Source organism: Cetorhinus maximus, unplaced genomic scaffold, assembly GCF_964194155.1.
Source record: "Cetorhinus maximus unplaced genomic scaffold, sCetMax3.hap1.1 HAP1_SCAFFOLD_1087, whole genome shotgun sequence".
NCBI lineage: Eukaryota > Metazoa > Chordata > Chondrichthyes > Lamniformes > Cetorhinidae > Cetorhinus > Cetorhinus maximus.
In genome coordinates this window covers 99,323-109,017 of record NW_027597029.1, presented here as the reverse complement: position 1 = coordinate 109,017, position 9,695 = coordinate 99,323, and positions in this window count along the sequence as shown.

Genomic DNA, 9,695 nt, shown 5'->3' with positions numbered 1-9,695 from the left:
CGCCACCTCTGTCTCTCTCTCTCCCTCTCTCTCCTTCTCTCTCTCTCTCTCTGCATGTAGGTATCTATCTTCCAATCTCTCTGTAAATTAGACCTAACCTGATAATGCGGCCGGGATGTCCCCACACCCTGTGAAAGGGGCACATCATTATCAGTCTGCATTGTGAACAGGGAGCAGAGGTCGGCGATTGCGGCGATTATAAAGGCAGGGAAGCGTTGCTTTTAGCCTCAGTGCCTCTCGCCGTGCGAGTGAACTCCAGGGTGGTGAGTATCCCGATGCTGCTTTTCCATTCCTCCTGGTTTGGGCGTTCGGCGCTGGTTCCGGGGTGGTAGTGGGGGGGAGAGAGAGAGAGAGGGAGGGAGGGAGAGGTGGGGGGCAAAAAAAAACACACGGCGGCGGGAGGCTCTGGATGACGCGAGGCCGGAGAGGCCGTGTAACGCACTCTGACCCCCCTCCCCATGCCCCCCGACAGGTTTAACGCACTTGCTGCCCGCGAGGGCCATGGGGTGGACGTCAGCAGCCCTGGGGCCGATGGGGGAGGGGGTTGGGGGAGGTGGGGAGGGGGTGCTGTCCGAAAGGAGGAGGAGGCGGATAACGAGGGGTAGCACGACGGAGAAGGGGTCGGAAGAAGGGTCAGGAGGGCTCAAAACGCTCACCCGGTTTCTCTCTCAGTCCTGCTGAGATTTCCCCTCCCTCCCCCCATTCCTCCCCCCGCCGCCGCCAGCATTTCCTGTTTTTATTTCAGGTTTAAGACCATAAGACCATAAGACATAGGAGCAGAAATTAGGCCATTCGGCCCATCAAGTCTGCTCCACCATTCAATCATGGCTGATAAGTTTCTCAACCCCCATTCTCCCCGCCTTCTCCCCGTAACCTTTGATCCCCTTACCAATCAAGAACCTATCTATCTCGGTCTTGAATACACTCAATGACCTGGCCTCCACAGCCTTCTGTGGCAATAAATTCCATAGATTCACCACTCTCTGGCTAAAGAAGTTTCTCCTCATCTCTGTTCTAAAAGGTCTTCCCTTTACTCTGAGGCTGTGCCCTCGGGTCCTAGTCTCTCCTACTAATGGAAATATCTTTCCCACATCGCACTCTATCCAGGCCTTTCAGTATTCTTTAAGTTTCAATCAGATCCCCCCCCTCTCATCCTTCTAAACTTCATTGAGTATAGACCCAGCGTCCTCAAACATTCCTCATATGTTAAGCCTTTCATTCCTGGGATCGTTCTCGTGAACCTCCTCTGGACCCTATCCAGGGCCAGCACATCCTTCCTGAGATACGGGGCCCAAAATTGCTCACAATATTCTAAATGTGGTCTGACCAGAGCCTTATAAAGCCTCAGCAGCACATCCCTGCTTTTATATTCTAGTCCTCTCGAAATAAATGCCAACATTGCATTTGCCTCCCTAACTACCGACTCAACCTGCAAGTTAACCTTAAGAGAATCCTGGACTAGGACTCACAAGTCCCTTTGCATTCCAGATTTCTGAATTCTCTCCCCATTTAGAAAATAGTCTATGCCTCTATTCTTCCTACCAAAGTGCATGGACCTCACACTTCCCCACGTTGTATTCCATCTGCCACTTCTTTGCCCATTCTCCTAACCTGTCCAAATCCTTCTGCAGCCTCCCCGCCTCCTCAATACTACCTGTTCCTCCACCTATCTTTGTATCATCTGCAAACTTAGCCAGGATGCCCTCAGTTCCTTCATCTAGATCATTAATGTATAAAGTGAAAAGTTGTGGTCCCAACACTGACCCCTGCGGAACTCCACTAGTCACCGGCCGCCATCCTGAGAAGGACCCCCTTATCCCCACTCTCTGCCTCCTGCCAGACAGCCAATCTTCTATCCATGCTAGTACCTTGCCTCTAACACCATGGGCTCTTATCTTACTGAGCAGCCTCCTTATCAAAGGCCTTCTGGAAGTCCAAGTAGATAACAACCATTGGCTCTCCTTTGTCTAACCTATTTGTTACCTCCTCAAAGAATTCTAACAGATTTGTCAGGCATGACCTCCCCTTGATGAAACCATGCGGACTTTGCCCTATTTTACCATGCACTTCCAAGTATTCTGAAATCTCATCCTTAATAACGGACTCTAAAATCTTACCAAAGACCGAGGTCAGGCTAATCAGCCTGTAATTTCCCGTCTTTTGCCTCACTCCCTTCTTAAACAGGGGAGTTACATTAGCGATTTTCCAGACCTCTGGGACCCTCCCTGACTCCAGTGATTCCTGAAAGATCACCACTAATGCCTCCACTATCTCTTCAGCTATCTCCTTCAGAACTCTGGGGTGTAATCCATCCGGTCCAAATGATTTATCCACCTTCAGACCTTTCAGTTTTCCTAGCACCTTCTCCTTGGTAATGGCCACCATACTCACCTCTGCCCCCTGACTCTCTTGAACTTTGGGGATGTTACTCGTGTCTTCCACCGTGAAGACTGACGCAAAGTACCTATTCAGTTCCTCCGCCATTTCTTTGTTCCCCACTACTACTTCTCCAGCGTCATTTTCCAGCGGCCCAATGTCCACTTTTGCCTCTCTCTTACCCTTTGTATATCTAAAAAAACTCTTGCAATTTTCTTTTATATTACTGGCTAGTTTACCTTCATATGTAATTTTCTCCCTCCTTATTTCTTTTTTAGTCGTCCTCTGTTGGTCTTTGCAGGCTTCCCAATCCCCTAGTTTCCCACTGCTCTTCGCCGCATTGTATGCTTTCAATTTAGCTTTTATGCTGTCCCTGACTTCCCTTGTCAGCCATGGTTGCCTCGTCCTCCCTTTAGTATGCTGCTGCTTCTTCCTAGGGATGAATTTTTACTGTGTCTCCCAAATTACTCCCAGAAACTCCTGCCATTGCTGTTCCACTGTCTTTCCTGCTAGGCTCATCTCCCAGTCAATTCTGGCCAGCTCCTCCCTCATGCCTCTGTAGTTGCCTTTATTCAACCGTAATACCGTTACATCTGATCCCAGCTTTTTCCTCTCAAATTGCAGGGTAAATTCTATCATATTATGGTCACTTCCTCCTAAGGTTTCCTTCACCTTAAGCTCCCTTATCAAATCTGCCTCATTACACATCACTAAATCTAGAATTGCCTGTTCCCTAGTGGGCTCCACCACAAGCTGCTCCAAAAAGCCATCTCGTAGACATTCCACAAATTCCTTTTCTTGGGATCCACAACCAACCTGATTTTCCCAGTCGACCTGCATATTGAAATCCCGCATGATCACTGTAACCTTGCCTTTCTTACACGCCTTTTCTATCTCCTGGTGTATCTTGTGCCCCACATCCTGACTACTGTTCGGAGGCCTGTACATAACTCCCGTTATGGTATTTTTTACCTTTGCGGTTCCTCAACTCTACCCACACAGATTCTACATCATCTGACCCTACGTCATTTCTTGCTATCGATTTAATTTCATTTCTTACTAACAAAGCAACCCCACCCCCTCTGCCAACCTGCCTATCTTTTCGATAGGATGTATATCCTTGGAGATTTAGCTCCCAGTCCTGATCCCCTTGCAGCCATGTCTCAGTGATGCCCACCACATCATACCTGCCGATTTCAATCTGCGCCACAAGCTCATTTACCTTATTTCGTATACTGCGTGCACTCAGATACAACACCTTCAGTCCCGTATTTCCCGTCCCATTTCTCATTGTCGTCCCTTTATCCGATGTGCTTGAAGTTAGATTCCTAGCCCTTTCCAAACACTCTGTCCTATTTTGTGTTCTGGAGACTTTAATAGCCTCTCCTGGGCTCTCCTTTCTTTTCAGTTTTTTCATAATTTTCCATGAAGTTGAATCCACCCCCAAACACACTAACCTGCTGCTTTGTTTCCCATTAGTCATACTTCTTGGAGTTTTACCCTTTCCCCCCACTTTCTAGTTTAAAGTCCTGTTGACCACCCTATTTACCCTTCTCGCTAGAACATCGGTCCCAGATCGGTTCAGGTGGAGACCGTCCCAACGGTACAGATCCCTCCTGTTCCAATACTGATGCCGGTGCCCCACGAAATGGAACCCCTCTTTCCCGCACCACTCCTTTAGCCACGTGTTTACTTCCCTTATTCTCGCCTCCCTATGCCAATTTGCACGTGGCTCGGGTAGTAATCCAGAGATTATAACCCTTGAGGACCTGTTCTTTAATTTAGTTCCTAGTTCCTGATAATCCCCAAACAGATCCTCTTTCCTAGTCTTACCTATGTTATTTGTCCCGACGTGGACCACAACAACTGGATCCTTCCCCCCGCCCCCTCTCTAATATCCTTTCAAGCCGGTCAGAGATGTCCCTCACCCTGGCACCGGGCAGGCAACAGACGATGCGGGACTCTCGATCCTGCTTACAAAGGATGCTATCAATTCCCCTAATTATAGAATCCCCTACAACTACCACTTGTCTTTTTGCTCCCCCCTCTTGAACGGTGCCGTGGTCAGCTGGCTCATCCTCCCTACAGCCCTCTTCCTCATCCACACAGGGAGCAAGTACCTTGTACCTGTTGGACAAGGTCAAGAGCTGAGGCTCCTCTGTTCCTGAACACTGGATCCCTCTACCTGCCTCACTTGCAGTCACACCCTGCTGACCAGATGTTTCTAGCATCTGCACAATTTTCTGTGTTTTATTTCAGGTTTCCAGCATCTGCAGCATTTTGCTTTTCCCTTAGGGAATTGTAATATGAGGCTCGTGGGTCGGGGAGAGGGGGGGTTCAATAATTAGTGGGTCAGAGAGCAGGATAAAGAGCCAGAAATGGCACATTTCTCAATGAGCGTCAAGGCGGAGGAGGCCTGAAATCGGCTTGAAAGGGCATTGGAGAGAGAGGGGGGTGTCATCCAGTCCTTGCGATCTGTTATGACACAGCTGATGGTCAATGCTGAGCTGTTCAAATCCCAGAGGGAAGCTTGAAACAACTGTCACAACTCATTTTTACTTTGTATAAATTTCAAGATGCGTGCCTTGAATTCAGTAGGAATAAGACCACCAAGTCTTATAGGTTTATATAAAACTAGATTAAACATTTATTAATAAGAGAACTGATTTTAAATATATACATAGATCTACAAATTAATACTGTGATAACTTCTAAATCCGCTAATCAATCTAACTCCCAGTTACACTTTCATTAAGGCAACAGTAAGACACACAGATTTTAATAGACCCAGGCAAAGAAACATGATACCTTGAGCACAAGTCGGATTCAAAGTGAGTTTCCTTAACTTCAGTCATTTGAAGACAGCAGCTTGAAGCATAGATGCTGAAGGCTTTTCATACACTTGTAAGACCTTAAAAATGCCTTCCCTCACACACAGCCCTTGTTCCTTCGTTGTACATAGCCTCCTCCTTGAATGCAAATACCCATTGTTTCACTATGTCTTTGGACTTTATCTCCCTGATAATAAAACCCTCTCATAGCACTAAGTTTTACCAGTAACCTTTGGGGAAAATCGACACACCGTTTCTAAACTTCACCCGGCTAGGTGACACATTTAACCCCCTCCTTTGAAAACAAGCTAGTCTGGTTAATTTCAAACTGCAAATGTTCCATTGACACCTATGTTTCTAAACTTCCCCAAGTTTACCTAGTTAACATTTCAAACCTACCCTCTCTCCTTACATCCAAGCGCCCAGGCTGGCTTCCTCTAATTCACACACACACACACACACACACACAGACACACACACAGACACACACACACACGCAGACACATATAGGCACATAGACACATCCCGCTATTACTCTATTTTACAATTAATTCCAACCACATTACGAGAATTATCACATCTTCTTGACAGATCCACGTGGGGCCAAAAAGGTAGGGAAAAGCCAGCGCGATGTCATGTTCGGGGAGTACCAGGGATTCGGAGCTAAGTCACAGAAGAGGACCTCAAGGGTCTTAATCTCTGGATTATCACTTGGGTCGTGTTCAAATTGGCTTTGGTGCAAAAAGATTAGGAAGCTGAACTCGGATGAAGTAACGGTGTGAGAAAGAGGGGTTCCATTTCCCAGGAACACATGTACCTGCTCTGGGATATGGGAGCGCTCTGCCGTTGGGACGGACCCTACCTGAGCTGGGCTTGGACCAAATTCCAAGCTGAAAGGATTAAGTAGGGCGGTCACACGTGCATTAACCTTGGCCGTACAGGACTTGAGTGTTGCGGAAAGAAAAGACATTGTTGAAGATTTTTGTCTTGCGCTCATCAGGACCGTCCACAAGAATGCCAAGCGTAAAGGAGCAACAATTTACACTGCATGGGAAGAGAGCGCAGATTGGTTAGCAAGTGGAAGGTCACCAATTGTCAGACATCACTTAACTGGCGCATTCTCCAATGGCGAAGCCTCTAGCAATCAGAGTCCGGTTGCCAACCAACCTCTCAGCGCTCTCTTCTCGTGCAGTATAAATTGTTGTCCTGTTTACACATGGAATTCTTGCAAATTGTCTTGACAAAAAAGCTTCAACAGCACATGTCCTTTCGCAGCAATACTTTAAGATTGTAAATGAGGGAGTAGGTGAGAAAGGCAGTATTCATTGCAGTTCAAGAGGCAGTCGAGGTGGAGGAGTGTAGAGTAAGTAACATTCAGAAACCGTGCTCCAGGCATTTCGGGCCAAGGCAAAGCGAAAAGAAATAAATTAGGTTAAACCGGGATAGAAAATAGGGAGCATAAAGGGTGAAGCATCAGCGGCAAAGGACAGTCCTGAATGGATGTCCTTTATGGAAACCTCCAAGGAACAAATTGGATAAATTACAGACGCAAATTCAACCGAGAGGACATGAGGAGGTTGCCGACATATGGATAGTTTGAGCGAGTGGGCAAAAATCTGGCAGATGGAGTAATAACGTAGAAAAATGTGAAGTGGTTCCCTTTGGCAGAAAGAATGAAGAAACAGAGCATCAGTAAAAAGGGAGAACAGCTACAGAATTCTGAGTTGCAGAGGGATCTGGGTGTTCTAGTGCATGAGTCGCAAAAGGTTAGTGTGCAGGCAAAGCAAGTGATTAAGAAGGATAATGGAATGCTATCCTTTATTATGAGAGGAATTGAACATAAAAGTAAAGATGTGATGCTCCAGTTATTCAGGGTATTGGTGAGACCACATCTCGAATACCGTGTGCAGTTTGGGTCTCCTTATGTAAGGAAGGATGTAAATGCGTTGGAGGTGGTTCAGAGGAGGTTCACTAGATCGATACCTGGAATGAGTGGGTTGTCTTATGAGGAAAGGGTTGGACAGACTGGGCTTGTTTCCACTGGAGTTTAGAAGAGCGAGAGGTGATTTGATTGAAACTCTTTCGAGTTATCAACAGTCACAGATTGCAACTCTTTCGAGTACAATCACAGTTCTTGGTTTCCGGGAGTGGGACATGAACCCACAACCCTCTGATTCAAAGGCGAGGGTGCTACGAACTGAGCCACAGCTGACACAAGATCCTGAACGGCCTGGACAAGGTGGACGTGGGAAGGATGTTTCCTCTTGTGGGTGAGTCCCGACCTAGGAGGGGGCACTGTTTTAAAACGAGGGGTCGCCCTTTTAGGTCAGAGATGAGGAGAAATTTTTTTCTCCCCGAGGGTTGTGCGACTTTGGAACTCTCTGCCTCAGGAGGAGGGGGGTCACTGAATATTTTTAAGGCGGAGGGAGATAGATTCTTGTCAGGCGAGGGGATCGAGGGTTAGCGGGGGTAGACGGGAATGCGAAACGCAAACAGACCAGCCGCGATTTTATTGAACGGCAGGGCAGTCTCGAGGGGCCGAATGGCCTACCCCCCTCGCCTTCAGATGACGTATAAGCCACGACTGAGACGTGACTGTCAACCAAACGCGCCGGGTTACAACATGGACAGGGCAGGCCGGGCAATAGGTGGAAGGGGGTAGAGTAGCCTCAGTGATCAAAGGCGACATTGGCTTCAATGATCATTGACGATACCTCGAGTGGTTAGCAGGCGGCGGGGAATTTAGAGATGAATTAGATATGAAAGCGATTAAGGCCGTGCTGAGGGTTGTATGTAGGCTCCCGGTTGGCAGCTGAGAAGTGATAGACCACATAAGCGAACAGGCTAGGCAAACATGCAACAAATTCAGACCGGTTTTAACAGGGGATGATAATTGACATCCGTATCGGGGATAAGCAGTCTAGAACATATCAGAAACCTAGCGACTGTGTCTGGGATAGTTTTCTGCAGCTATATCTCCCTGTAACGCTAGGCCGCTGCCTGGAATCGAAATTAGATAATATCCCCTTCAAGTTTTGGTGCTTATTACAGTGACCACCACCACCCCAACCTTGGAGCGGCCAAGTTGTTAATTCGGTTATGGGTTAGTTTAGCTCATCCGACTCTAGTCGAAAGAGTGTAACGAGAGTGAGAGGGAGAGAGGGAGAAGGAGAGAGAGAGAGAGAGAGAGGAAATGACAGAGAGTCAGAGAGGGAGAGAGGGAGAGAGGGAGGGAGGGAGAGAGAGAGAGGGAGGAAATGACAGAGAGTCAGAGAGGGAGACAGGAAGAGGGGCTGGTCGTTCATTTACTTTGTTTTAGTTTACTCAAACGGCGGGTGGTGGGGGTAAAGGTATTTTAAGGGTCAGATCGTTGGGCTGGTCGGTTTATGTTGTCCATTTGGTATCCTCCATCGGAGAACCGGGAATGGGACTGGTGCTCGGACTGGGGGTAGGCCGGGGGGTGGGGGGTGGGGGGTGGGAAACACGGAGTCGCTCCCGGGTCCCGTCATCAATCCCGAGGCCAGGAAGCCCCCTCGGAAGCCCCGGCCTGCTCCCTCTTCCCGTTACCTTCCCATCGCAGGGGGCCGTCCCCCGCCCCCTTTCCAACCGGGCGCTTGGCGCGGGGATGGCTTTCACAAGCGGCCTAGTATTGGGACGGGGTGAGAGGGCGCGTGTCGGCGCGGGGGTGAGTGGTTTGAACGCGCCACCCCCCCCCTCTCTCCCGTCGGTCGACGTGATGCCCGGGGGGAGCGGGGGTGGGGGGTGGTGTGGTGGAGCAGAGCGAAGGGGCTGGGCTGGCATGTCCCGGAGGCGCACGTCTGGGAAGATCATCCCTCCCAAACGAAAGCCTATAGGGGGCCAGGCGAAATGGGGGGCAGAAGCGCAAGCCATTCGGGCCAGCTCGGGCCGTCAGTAAGACCCACGGCTGACCCGCTCGCGTTTCGAGTTCCACGTGCCCATCTATCTACCCCACCGCCACCCCCCCCCTCTTCGATTTCCCCGGCCTAACGCGAATCTATCGACCCCCCTCTTTTTCCAGCTCTTGTGAAGAGTCACACGGACTCGAAACGTTAACTCTGCCTTTCTCTCCCCAGGTGCCATCAGACCCGTTGAGTTTTTCCGCGGTGTTTTGCCATTTACAAAGCTATCTACCCCCGCCTGGAAGATATTCAGTGACCCCCCTCCCCCCCACCTCCCCCCAATCTCCTTCCCTGCCCTCGGAGAGTTACGCGGTTAAAGATTGGACTCCAGTTCTGTCTGAGAGGGCTCCGAGGAGATTGTTTTTTCACATTCCCGGCTAGAGGGCGGGTGGCGGGGACCTGGAGCCCAGGATGGTAGTGACGGGAAACCCTCAGAACATTGAAGAAGCGTTTGGGATGTGCACTTGCGGTGCCGCGTGGCATACGAGGCTTTGGGCCTAGCGCTGGGAAATGGGATTGGAGTAGTTAGGCCCCTGTTTGACCGGCGCAGACGCGATGGGCCGAAGGG